Genomic DNA, 13,984 nt, shown 5'->3' with positions numbered 1-13,984 from the left:
CTGAACACATACAAAACTGAGGAACTGGAGGGAAAGAACAGAGACCGCTGGAGTTTCTGGTGGGTTTTGGCAACAGTCTGAGTCTCACACAAACATAAACTGCTGCATACACTGTTAGCTAGCTATGGACAATGTCTGTATAGCCATTACATTGGCTGTTTGAGGAAAAATTTATTATGCAATGCTCAAAGAGTCCCGAGATCACTTCTATTCTTTATCTACTCTGTTTTCTTGGTTCTTCTCTGTCCTATTCTGTTTTGTGCACATTTTTCTTTGCTGTGCTTTCTCATGTTTATGCATCACAGTAGAAATGATTTGTGTCAGGAGGAGCACCAGATGATATACAAGTCATGCAAATATGCTCTCACACACACACACACACGCACACACACACCCTCTGCTCTATTTTATTGACCGATGGCCTGGGAGAATAGGGTGGTAAAATGTACACAACATTTATTTTATGCCCACAGACGCATGCACACACATAAACAAACACTCATAAGTACACACACACTCACTCACACAAAGGGTACTTTATACGATTTATAACCCCACATAGAGGGAAGAGGGTGGGCTCGAGGAGAAATAAATATGATAAACACAGACAGACAGAAACACACACACACACACACACACACACACACACAGACACACACACACACTTTTGCGCATAAGTATGCAAACATTTCCATGACCACATACTGAGGAACTGTGGAAGTTATTGATTAGCTTCAGAGAAACAAGTAAGCTATAAAAGAAGCAGAACTGTATGACTTCACTTTTTAACTACCATTGTGGTCATTAAACACCACTAGCATTGATTCATGTGGTAACAGCCACATACCATAGCACTGTTCTGCAGAGTAGATGACTATGCACCTAAAACATATCAACACTTTTGCTTTAATCACCCATACTTTCACATCAGGATTAACTTTAGATGAGTCAGTCATATACTTCAGGATATTCAGGTTTGATTCTGACATCTAAAATAAAAGTCATATGTAAGGTTTATGTGTTTCAAAATAAAAGCAGAGTCTTACCCCAGCAAGAACAAACTCTTATTTCTCTCAAGTGTGGGCACACACACAGACACACGCACGCATGTGCGCTCACACACACACACACACACACACACACACACACACACACACACACACACACACACACACACACACAGCGAGAGAGAGAGATCAATCTCTTGCTCTTGCTCTGTCACACCAATAATAATTCTATAAATGTTTAAAATCAGAATCTGAAACTCGGCATAGCTGTTAATAATGCTGCTATTAATAATTGAGGGGCTTTGTTCCATTAATAACGCCCTAAAATATATCAATGTCCACAGTAAAGGAATACGTTTTTGTCATTAAAGCCCATAAATATTTACAAGACTGGTTATAAGACGTGCAGTTTCTTCTTTAAAGTTATAGCGTTAAAACACGTCTCCTGGTTTCCCTTTAAATCAGTTTTTGGGATCTTGCCATCTAAGAGGAAGTCTCCAGTGTTGAGGGAAGGATGAAGTGTGACGTGTTCAAAGGTCATGTATATTTAACATTAATTTTTAATGACATAATGTGGGATCTGTCAAATGCTGTAGTAACACAGTCTGTTCAGGAATAATTAACTATGCATAGGTTTAAATTCTCTGAAAGATGTTTTATTTATTTAAACTTTAATGCTCCTGTTAAGTGAAAATACCTTAGCCAGGGTTGACTTTAGGCTTGGCTTAATAACATCATCAATAATTAAAAACTGTGCAAATGTGGCAAATCCATTACCAACACCAGTGCTGGTATCTAAAGGGAAACACAGTGATTTGTCACCTGAAGATCTATTGGCCTTTTCCGTCCATCAGAAAAATGTATTAAGGGTTCCAGACAAAGAAAGACAGGGGCAGAGGAAAAGATGGATACAGTATAAAAGAAGAGGAGACGAAGACAGGGAGAAAGGACAGGTCAAGCAAATGCTTTTAGTGTTCTCTAACAGATGACTTTGGGCTGAAAGGTTTCATAAATCTGACAGAAAATGACCAAAGGACATTCTGCCATACATGCAGCAACACACACATGTATGTGTTCAGATACACACATACACTAACAACACACAGGTGATGTATAGTCTATAGTTAGATGTACACAGGGGAAATATGTTACTCAGATTCTTAGCTCAGTCTGATTTATAACATCTATGCAGGTATGTGTACATGTGAGTGTGTGTTAGAAAAACATAGAAACTAAACAATACATATATATGTAAAGAAAGCTACTGACATCTCTTTCATGGATGTAGTGTGGTACAATTCAGTGTCAGAGGGAGTAAAATCAGACTTTACTTCCCAAATATCAGAATGTGTCTGAGAGTGTGTGTGTGTGTGTGTGTGTGTGTGTGTGTGTGTGTGTGTGTGTGTGTGTGTGTGTTGGTCTTGCATTCTTGGAGTGAACAGACAAGAAAAGGATAAAAGTGCTACCCACTGGCAGAGCTGTTGACCTTCTGAAAAAAAAAAAGAAGTAAAGTCAGATTTCCTTTCATTAGCACAAACACAAAGTCATGATAGCCATTTGGAAAAAATCAATAAAGCTTGAAAACATGAACTGCAATCGATTCAAAAGCTTAAGAGGTGGTACATACTGTATATAAATGGCTCCTTCACCCTTTTCAAGAAAGTAGGAAATTTGTGACTTTGCATCCTGCTGACGCTGATCAATGCAGCGAACAATAACTGTGTTTTTTGGCGCTTTAGAAATGTCTGAGTTACAAATGACTGTCTCTGTCCTCTCAGTGCAACAGTAAATGAACATTTACTTCCCATTGGAATGAGATCTAATAAGGTGGTGACCTTAAAACTTGTTTAGTCAAGGATACAAATTGTGTGAATTAAATTAATTATACTTGATCACCTAATTCAAATCAATACAACTTTAATATAATTCTTTATGCTGTTACACAAGAGAAATAATGTATCAATACTTTAACTATTTGACCTCATAAATGAACAGTTTAAAAATGATTATTATTTTTAGGCCGGTATCATCTCCTGGCAATGACAGGACTCAAACCACAGTCGATTAGCTGTGAGGGAGAGCAACAGAGGAAACGAAACTTAATATTGACTGATGATGACAAGAGGGAGTTGTAGTCTTTTTCTTTCCACACGTCCACAAATGAGTGCTGGTCTGTGTGTGTGTGTGCGTGTGTGTTTTCCCCGGTGTCTAGCTGTAGAGTGGAGGATCGTTATCAGACCACAGCAACAGACACAGGTCAATGCATTATCTCTGTCTCTGCCTGTGTCTTCTATCTGTTTCACTTGGCTGCTTGCACGCACACGCACTCACACTGAGAGACACACACACACACACACACACACACACACACACACACACACACACACACACACACACACACACACACACACACACACACAGGATTACTTGCAAATATAAAAAACAACTTCATCAGTGTGAGTTATTGTTCATCATCTGGTTACATGGATATGAGCTTTCTTTACATTACTGTATATGTTCTATCATTTTGACATTTCTGTGATGCATTCGATTTTCTTTCCACAAATCCCTTCACCGTGAGTCATTTAGGGCAGTAAATATTCACAATTCTGTCGCACTTTCTACTTTCAATTTCTCACACCTCCATTCAACCCTCTCTCACTCTCTCGCCTCGCCCCAGCCTGCACAGTTTGTGCAGGCAATCATCTCTGCTGTCATTTCCATCCCTACCTTGATACCATCCATCTCTCCTTCCCTCCCACTCCATCTTAATCTCTTCATCATCTGCTCATCTCCATCCCCTCTGCCCTGCCTCCATCTCCCTCCCTCGCCTTGGCCTTCATCATCTTCCTCCACCTAATCTCCCAAGCTTCTGCTTGGCTCTAATTAGCTGACGTCTCCACTAATGAAGCTTGACAACAAAAGATCACCAATTCTGGCAGGTGGGTCAGAGGGGAAAAAAGAAAGAGAGGGGCAAGAACCGGGGGAGAGAGGGTGAGTGAAAGAAAGACTTGGTAATACGCTGCAGTTGTGTGTGTGTGTGTGTGTGTGTGTGTGTGGTGTGGGCACATGTACGTGCTGTCAGGTTGCTCTGTTGCTCTCCTTTCCTCTCCAGCCTAACAGGAAGTGACACGAGTTTTTAAAATGCGGCTGACAGGATATGACACTGCTCCTTACACAGCGCCGTCTAAGCGCGGGGAGTAATTAGTGCTCTATCGACTGCTATGACATCAATCAGACTAGCTGTCTAAATGCCTGCGTGCACAAGGGAGACACTCACGGTGGCGAAGGAAGCTGGCATCCAGTCGTCATGACAATCAGTGTGTATGTGTGTGTGTGTGTGTATGTGTCTATATAGATTCACATTGTACAGACTGAAAATTGTCTGGCATAACATTATTTAGACAAGTCCTCTTTTGTGTGCGCACATGTGTGTGTGTTCGTGACAGACTGAGAGAGGGAGCGCTACAGGTGGTAAACTCTCTGGCATAAAATCATGGAAGCAGGCTGTCTGGCTCAACACTCCCCTTTGACTTTAACAGCCGTGTGTGTGTGTGTGTGTGTGTGTGTGTGTGTGTGTGTGTGTGTGTGGCAGGACGCCTATTTGCTGAATGTCTTTGCCAACCACATAAGCTGTAGATGGCATCTCTGTAAAGCTGGATTTACACTTGATAGAAGGGGTTAACAGCTGTCCCATCAAAGATACCTACAGCGTAGGGTTTGATTCATAGTCCAGTGATTATATTTAACTTGTTGATAGCACCACAGCCAAACTACTGTGTTGCACACGATCATGTCGTATCGTGCTCCATTTATGTTCATATTTCTCACTGCAATTCTGTTTTAAATCTTTCATTCACTTTGTTTGTGATAAAGAATAAAGATGGAAAAGTTCACTTAGTGTAATTACAGAATAGAGGACTGTTGCCTTGCAACTGCACGTTTATGTTCTTTCATTTATTGTGATACAGAGCGACGATCACTGCAAAACTGAAGGGGGAGCTGCAGTGGAGATGACTTTGCAAGATGTACAAAAGGCTTTCTTCAAGCTGCTTTATTTTGTCTTCATTCTCAATTACCAGTATCGGAAAAAGTGTATGAGGAAACATAAGCTGTCCAATCACAGTTCTTGTGCTTTTCCTGTGGTTTAACTGTAACCCTCTTAAAACTCTCCGTTCTCTTCAGTGCAAGTCCTCCTAATTAAACAACACAATTGGTTGTTATTGCCTTTAAAACAACCAATAAAATGTTTTGTTAAGATAAAAGTTAACAATGATATCAGGCTATATCAGGGGCATTAACAGGTTATATCAAAATCCTAAATGGATTAAAAAAAAAAGAGGAGAATTGTTGTAGGAAATTGCAGGTTCAGATCCAAACAACAGTAAAATGACCAAAGCATAAAAAAATAATTGTATCTACTGACAGACTGGCAGAGACCAGCCTAAAGCACACAAACAAAAGGATAAAGTTTTAATAATTAAAAGTAAAAAAATAGTTAAAAGTGTTGGGCCATTTTACACTTGATTCTAGCTTGACTAAAAGTCTCTCAACTCACTCCAGAAGGTTGGAGAAGTCTCTCCAGCTGACCTTTACATCACATGACCTCGCCTCTCCCGTGCTCTCTGTCAAATTTTCTTTGCTTGTTATAGAAATATTTGCTGGCTGTGTGGACTCAACCTGTAGTTTTATTAGAGTTTAATAAGCAAAACCTTAATCATAATCTTCATAACCAGAATAATTTCAACCAAACTTGAGAATAATAATAACTTATACTAACCTTTCCCAAAATTTTTTGTCTTCACCTTCACCCCCAAACATGAGCTTTCATTTTCTCTAAGTTCCCTTGGTATAGAGACAGTTTCAATTTTATATGATGTGAACAGGAAAAAAACAACAACAAACAAACACACAAATACAAAGAAAAGTAATGCTCTGAATATGAATCATAACATTTTTTGTCAAATAGGATCTGAGATATGAGGCATACAATACACACACAAAAACCACAGAACAGTGTATGTGTGTTGCTTAGCTACAGCTTGCCACTACTGAAATTTCAACTTCATTCACTTTTTAATAACCCATACTGTATGAAAGGGGAATAAAAAAGACATCTCTATAGATGGAAAATAACATGAAAGACGTACCAAGCTAATTCTGTCACTGAGCGTATATCTTTTGTGTCTCGAAACTTTCAGAGTGTTCATGTGTTGTGTGTCCTTTTAAGAGCCTGAGCGTATGTGCCCATGTGTCCTTTCACCGTGTACGTGCTCCATTGCGGACGGATGTCCTTTGCATGGAATTTATTTTTCATTGAGAACTACTTGTGCAAATACGAGAGGCGGAAATCATAAATGAGAGGAAGAGAGTGCAACAGGGGGAAAGAGAGACCTAGAAAGGGTCTATTGACGGAAAGAGAGCAAGGGGGAGGAAGGGATGGGGCAGATGAGTGCCTCTTGAGAGCTTTTCCTTATTAGCCAAGCTGAATCATGCGCTTTGAGTCCGGAAAGCACACACTCTGGCCCTTTTCTCGTCTGCTAACCTCCCCCCCCCCCCACCTCTTCTCGTTCCTCTTTTTTAGACCTCTTCACATTCTCTACTCTCAGCAGCTCAGTTCAGTTTACCCCTTTATTTTTATTCTACTTTCCCATCTCCTTTTTTCAGTCCGATGTGCCCTTTCACGTCCGGACAATCACTAACCCCACCTCCTCATTCTCCTTGCATGTCCTCACTCTGTCCACCTCATTCCCCATTTCATCTGTTGAATTATCCCAAAACACCCACTTAGCCTCTCTTCCCCTTTGAATCCCTCGCTAACTCTTCTTTTCTCCTTTTCTCCCCACTAGTTGATCCACTTTTCTCATCTCTGCATTTACTTGGGTCCTTTCAGCCCACAAAATTTGGACCCTGCATTGTCTCATCCTCTTCTTTCATTTATTTTTTCTAACAATGCAACGACCCTAAATCATTTTCTTTATCCTCCTTTTCTTGTTCCTCACCTTTGTCCTCCATCTTCACTACTCTGTATCCCTCTCTTCCTGCCTTTAGATTTAAATCCCCTCTTTTCTTCAGAACTTCCACCCACTAACTTGTTCCTTTAGTTCCAAACTAATTCTGGGTCTCTCTTCTCCATACCTCTCTTCTGATTCACTGCTTCCCCTGTTTCTTTCTCTAACTTCCCTTCCTCTCTATTCGTAATCCCACTTGACCTTCCACTTTACCTCCCTTTAGTTCCAAAACACTCCAAACTTCTACTTATCTTTTCCGTCATGGTCCTTGAGTCTACATGCTTCTCTCCGTTTTTAAATTGGCTGAAAATTCCACGCTTCTTTTCATAGAGTTTCCACAATAATGCCATATTCTTCATACATGCATGAAGAAATGAGATGTTGTAGATCTGCTGTACCCATATATGGAGCGGGTGAACACACAGTAGTATTGTTTACTCAAGTAAAACTAGTAGATTAAGGTTAGAAAAGATTGGTTTCCTGTTAAAAAAGAAGAGATGAAGACCCTGTTTGATGTCATAATCTAAGGCGTTATAGCACATAGACACCCATCAGTTCAGCCTTCTCCTGCTCTTCAATGAAACCTAAACGGAGGAAGTTCTCCTTCAAGTTCTTGAACACAAAAAATAAACGATGGTGTTTTTTTTTTCATTAATTGCAGATCAAAAGGGCCAGAAACAGGAGGCCCTGCATCAGATCCTTGTAACACAGACTAAAATATGACAGAAAATTGAACAAATCAGATGCAAATTATTCAGTGCATTTTATGTTTATGTTCATTCACTAATGAGCTTTTCTTCATGACTTATATTATTTACTTTAATGCTTATTAGCACCAAAATCATGTACCTACCCAACGCTAGCAAAGATACACCCTTTAGTACACACATACACACACAGCCGAAGCCCCCACCCTTCCAAGACTAATTACCTATGAGAAGAAAGTGATGTGGAAAACAGTACTTGCACAGACCAACCTTGCACCCACTAAAGCTCCCTCCAAGAGTGTGTGTCTGTGTGTGTGTTCGTGTACGTGTGTAAGTAAAGTGTGCAAGATAAAACAGAGTGAGTATGTATTGCTGTGTGTGTGTGTGTGTGTGTGTGTGAGAGAGAGAGAGTCTGTGTGTGTGGCACTCAATGAGCTGAGAGAATGTCTGATTAATTAACATGGAGAAAAGAAAGCCTCTCCAGTGACTGGCCAAGCAATGCTAAAAGCTCATCTCTCATTCCTGTATGAGCTCCCTCTATGTCTCTCTTGGTCTCCATTTCACCATTCTGACTCTTATATTATATTTTCATAGTGTGTTCTGTGAAATAAGACAAGAGCAATCTCTACATTTACACCTAAATATGTCTGGGAAAGAACAGAAGATGTTACAGCTGCGTAAATTCTACACAGTCTTTATGCAGCCTTTTAGCGGCCTAATACTCGTGATGTAAATGTCACAAAAGAAGCCTAACAACCACTACACTGCGTCTTACACCGACTAACACTGACAAGTATCTCACAGGAAATCTGGTGGATTGCTGTACAGAAGGAAAGAGTATTACTGTACCATATAAAGCAGCGAGAGGACGGCTGCTCTTCCAGCACAAACAGCAAAAGTTTTCAGATTTTTCTCGCAATAGCAGATGGTGGGACGAGTGAAAGCCAATGGCAAAACCGCTTCCAACATGTTTATCCTCTTTAGTCAAGCAAACCCAAAACAAACACAAATGGAGCAACACCAAGAAGGCAGAGGGGGGCAGAGCAGAGACTTTGTGGCAACTCTGTATAGTGGTTATCAATCCGGCAGAGGTTTACTCAGCTTAATACAACAACTGCACTGGCACGGAAGAGAAGCATCTGATTATCTGCCTTTTTTTTTTTTTTTAGTTCTGACAGATAAAAAGATGACGTAGAACTTAGCACATAATACAGCACAGTATCATATCAGACTATAGGCTCAATGGCCGCAGGGGTGGATTAACGCCTCTTTAACACGGTCTCAAAACAAGCAGCAGTATAAGTAAAGACATCTAATAACCTTCATGATAAGTATTAAGTGCCTTAGGTTAGGAGGAGCTGTGCTTTCTCCTGGTAAGATGTTAACCAACCGCACTCTAGACCTTTCTTTTTTTTTTCTTCACGTTTCTGTCTTTTTATGTTATTTGCTCTCTACTTAGCTTTCACTCATGTGCAACAGCACCTCTCTCTCTCTCTCTCTCTCTCTCTCTCTCTCAAGCTCCCTCCACTCTGGTCTCTCCAGGCTGATTGTTTTCTAATTGGTGGAGTGCCAGAGGTCGTGGTTGTTATGGTAACCTGTAAGGGGCCCTTGGAATGGTTAGGTGGTGGTGGTTGGGTGAGGGTAGGAAGGGGCACCCACTCAAGAAAACTGAGGGCAGCACTCATTCAAAGCTTAGGTGGTCACTTCAGAAAATGGACTCTGAGTTTGTCCGTGTGTGTGTGTGTGCACCTGTGTGTAAATACCTCAGATTTGAACATGCACCTAAGTGTTTGAGTGCACAAGAGGGAGTTCCAGTGAGAGGAAGAGAGCAGTGTGTGTGTGTGTGTTTGCGTGTGTGTTTGTCTGGTGTATCTGTGTGTGTTTACGTGCAGAAGGTGGGCAAAGAATCCTGCTCTTCACTTCAAAATTTTCTGAAGAGCTCCTTTGTTTGAGTCCTTCTCTCTCTCCCCCTGGTTCCCTCGCTACTTCCTTCCCTGTGGAAGCCACTCAGGCCCTCAGATCTGCCCATCTGTGTGCTGACATGGAGGAGAGACAGACGAGCTGCAGGAGGGTGGACACCAGGAGAAAGACTCTATGTCCACTCCAAGCTGGCAAAGTTGGAAATGCATCTTTTCCCACTATGATTTAGCACTTCATTCACACTCAGCTGGCTTTTCTGACCCCTGATGTCTCAGCTTGTTGAAAATAATCTCTAGCGTAGGCAGATGTGAAGACGTTGACATAAGCCTGCTCTACGGTTAAGTGTCAATACAGATGATCACGCTGTAAAAGTATTATCATTCCACTCTCTTTATGTGCATTTCGGTAGATGACTCTGCGATAATAAACAAGAGATTTGTTCAAAAACAACCTGAAAACACTAGTGTGAATGTGCATTGTTTGCCCTTGTGCATCAAATTGAAGAGCTAGTCAGAGACCCGGTCCACAACAGTAAAGGATCACAACATACTGTCGGAAATAATTTCCGCTGAGCAAAGAGACAGGTAGAAAATAGAGATAGAAAGTGATACAGCAGATTATTCATGGAGATGGATAATTAAATTTTGGCTTGTTTATAAGAGTAAGTGCGGGAGAGAATGTGTCTGTACTTCTCCAAAACACATCCATGCTTTTGTGTGTATGTGTGTAATCTTTACCTAATGTGCATTCTCTCTCTCTCTCTCTCTCTCTCGCTCACTGTGTGTATGTGTGTGTGTGGGCGCGCGTGTGTGTGTGTGTGTGTGCAATGGGTTTACTAAATGAGTCTGCGTTAAACTCTGCCATGCATAAGGAATTGAGCTGGCTGTGCCCTTTAGAATTAAAGGTGGTGGGCTAGTTGAGAGGCAGACAGTGTGATATATCACTGTGGTGTGTGGTTAAATAACTGTCCTCCTATAACAGAGCTGTTCAAAGCAAACCAGTGATAAAAAACAAAACAAAACAAAAATAAAAAAATAAGGTCATAACACTCATATAAACCACTTTCTCATTCACTTGAACAGGAAAGTGTTCTCAGACTTTTAGACCCCACTGTGTGTAAATTGCCACACGACGCTGCCTTTGTCAGCGGTCTGAAGAAACTGACATGGTGTTTGAAATGATGTTTTAGGAACATATTACTAAAGCAGCAGTATCATGATCATCAAAACGCAAACAGAATTTTACCCATGCACCCCATCATTATTGATCAATTTGCTCTTTTCATCATCGTTATCGCAGAAGTCTCACAACCTGTTGCTGTTCTGCTAAAGTTTGTCACATATCTCGACAGACATCCATCATACAGACACCTGCAGATATGAAAGCATACTGGCTGCATTTATGAGCTGCCTCAGGCCCAGTTCCAGAGTCACATTACTGAGGGGGCTCCTCAAATTTATGAAGGTGCACCAGGAGTTACAGACCACATGGGCAAACAATGGCAATAAAGAAAAATAGCTGACACAGAGGCAGCGCCACTCAGTGTCACTGACAGCTGTTGAGAAATTAAAGGCAGCTACCACCACTGAAACAAAACATATGAATTCAGACATATTGATTATTGATCTAGCACAACTTAGTGTAAACAAACAGGCAAAGAATAAAGACTTCACTGACTTCACTATTTTAAATTACTGTTCCTTTATGAAATCATTAACTTCTTAATCCAACAATTAGTGGCTAACAAGGAAATTACTAGACGCTGAAAGTAACAACTGCTGAATTTACAAGCTTTATGAGTGTCAGCAGCCTCGGCGTCAGGTGAGGGACAGCTGATCCTGGTGTGACCCCACAGCTCCAACAGTTTTCCTTTTCTTTTTTTTTTTACTCAATACAATTAACTCCATTTAAAAAAAGAGCTAGCATGCATGGCTAATGTTACAACAGTGTGAAAGACATGGGCAGAAGTGTGGCTTCACTTTAAAAAAGAAAACAACAACACAAAGTGCAAAATATGTGCAAAACTGATTAGTTGCACATCTGATGACTGTGCAGTGTTTGTTGCCTTGCTGCTGCAGCTACTGCACATCGGTCAACGCTCAATCCACCTTTGGGTCAATAAGTGCAGTTTGACGTTCACTGTCATATTTTTCTTGCTGGAGCATATTTACTTCTGCTTTACAATTTAATTGTGTCAATCTTGGCCAGCATTGTGTTTTTTACATATTAATTACATATTTTCATGAGAATTATTTTCTGCTTGAAATGTCTCAATTCAAGAGTATAATCCCTTTTATATTTTCTAGGTTTGACTGGACAAGGTGTACATTTGTTGATAGTCAGGACAATATGTGATGTCATTGACTTGTAAAATATAGGACATATAAAGATGCATGTGCTTGTCACCACTAAAACAGTCTGTCCAAAACAACTAACAGTTAGTTCGATTAACTGTTCTAGATTGATCCCTTATATAATATTTTTTGAATGCACATGTCTGTGGATCGTACATTTTTATTGTTGTAAATAATAAATGCTGTTTATTTTGTGAACGTTCACTTAACACATTAAAGAATAAAGATATTTCTGTTTACTAAATATTTGACTGCTTTTATTTATTTCAATATTTTATTCATTCGTTTTTTTTTTACCATTCTGAATAAGCAGAATGAGAATCTGAATTGATAAAATTCAAACGATGCCCAACCCTTGTACCCAGCTCATTGGTTGGCTTTTAGAGCCACTTTCAACATGACTTGCTAAATCTAAATCTTTCATCACACACACACACACACACACACACACACACACACACTGTACATGCACACACAACTTGGTACATTTGTGAGCAGCATGCTGTTGGTGTTTTTGTCACTGCATTAGTCTTAGTGTTTTTGTGTGTGTGTGTGTGTGTGTGTGTGTGTGTGTGTTTGGTGTAAATCGGTTGGTGCCTCATTTCATTGCTGAGGTGCTGATGGAATGGAGTCCGTAGCGATTTTGTTTATCTTGGTCTCCCACATGCACACCACGGCTCTCGCCGCCCTTGACGCAAAGTGACACAGAGTCACGCGCACACAGACACCGCTGACACACTGCCTTCTTTTTTTAGCACCATCGATTACCATCAGCCAATACCTGGACTTCCTTCTGTCTGCATCATCAGGTTTCAGGAAGTGATGATAAATGAACAGCGCTATCTGCCAGCACTGCTGTGGCCATGGATATAGCTTTCTAAAATTAAGACATTTTACAACTCGCTTTAATTCTTTTAAGGAAGGAAAGGGATGGGGAAAATGTAATAAATAAATATTGGATAAATGAAGACTAAAAAGCCACAAATTAGCACTGTGTAAGCAATTGAAATTGAGATATAGCTTCTTTAAAAGCTTAATCTGGATCCATGGGAGTAATCAGCATACTACATACTGATAATTAAAGAGTACACTCAAATTTGTTATAACACTATTAAATAGCCTTGCTTATCAAGAGCCGTTACCTTAGTTCTGTTTTGGAAGAACCTGGCATCATGTTTCCTTCCCTGTCTTGAATTAGCTGAAACTAAACTAACGTATGAATCCACTGTGCATATATATATATATATATATATATATATATTATTTTATTTTATTTTTTTTTATTTACTGTCAATTTGAAATCTTACAGCAGTCTACCCTAAAAGTCAAGGTCAAAGGAGTCAGGACTTTACATAAATAGATGCTATTATGCATGGACGAAACAATACAGGAAAAACAGAGCGTCAGAAAACATCTCTGTGAAGCCTGCAACTGTCCATCAAACAGGTTTACTTCCTCGGCTGCAGACAAGTACAGAAATAAAGTGGATGGCCGTGTGTGTGTGTGTGTGTATTTATCTGTACCGGTAGATATATTCAAAAGTAAGTGAGCTGAGACTGACATAATAAAGGTAAGGGGTAAGGATTGTTGAGAACACAGTGAGCCCTGCAGTGAGGTTTCTTTCCCTTCACACACATGCATGCACGAACGCACGCACGCATGCACGCACACACACACACACACACACACAGATTCCTATCGTACTACATTTTTAAGGCCCCATCAATGACATAATGCATTCCCTAGCCTCTCATCCTAACCTTATTCTTACCAGAACTAAAACCAAGTCTACAGAGTCTCTAAACAGCCATTTAAACTTGTGGGGTCCAGCTTTTTAGTCCCCACAAAGCTGTTGGATGCCAAAAATATAATCGGCCCCTGGTTTTCAGACCTTCCACAGACACACACAATATCTATGTTAGAGGGCATTTGAGTACACACGCTATCATACTGAAGCCCAAAGCAAGCACAAACAATTCAATCTT

General features: G+C 40.3%; 1 protein-coding gene across 5 annotated transcripts in view; it reads right to left on the bottom strand.

The window, feature by feature from the left end:
- The window catches only part of pard3bb (par-3 family cell polarity regulator beta b), a 200,585-nt gene that overhangs the window by 58,263 nt on the left and 128,338 nt on the right, over positions 1-13,984 (bottom strand). The window lies entirely within an intron of this gene.

Source organism: Seriola lalandi, unplaced genomic scaffold, assembly GCF_002814215.2.
Source record: "Seriola lalandi dorsalis isolate HSWRI2012SDOR001 ecotype SW California unplaced genomic scaffold, Sedor1 jcf7180002054758, whole genome shotgun sequence".
NCBI classification, from domain to species: Eukaryota; Metazoa; Chordata; class Actinopteri; order Carangiformes; family Carangidae; genus Seriola; species Seriola lalandi.
The sequence above is the reverse complement of the archived record's forward strand: the minus strand, read 5'-3'. Positions and strand labels throughout refer to the sequence as shown.